A 474-nucleotide genomic window follows, 5' to 3' on the forward strand; every position below is an offset into this window, starting at 1 on the left:
GGGGGGGACACGCAGGGGGGTGAAGTGGACCTGTCCCCATATATCAACCTTTTTTATTTAATGATAAATGAAATATAAAGACAAAAAAACGAAGCCGGATCATCCGGGATGAAAACCAGGAACAGAAAGGCCGATGTACATTTCCTGGAGAACAGGCTGCTCCCTGCAGTGCTGCTCACACATGAGAAGGCTTATAAAGGTCAGATCTTTTCTGCTGGAGAAGCGAATCGAACAACATAAAACTACGACCTTCCTTCATCAGAGATCACATGACTACTGCTTAGGTGTGATCACATGACTACTGCTAAGGTGTGATCACCTGACCAGCACTGGAGGAAGACCTGAGCAGCATTTTCTCCAGGACAGACGCACGTCGGAGACCCTTCCCCTGCATGATGGGAACTGTAGTCCTCTACAGCCATCCGAGGATGAGCAGATCCATCCATATCCATGCATAGTACCTGGTTATAGCCG

Source organism: Nanorana parkeri, unplaced genomic scaffold, assembly GCF_000935625.1.
Source record: "Nanorana parkeri isolate BGI_ZX_2015 unplaced genomic scaffold, ASM93562v1 scaffold1316, whole genome shotgun sequence".
Lineage (NCBI taxonomy): Eukaryota > Metazoa > Chordata > Amphibia > Anura > Dicroglossidae > Nanorana > Nanorana parkeri.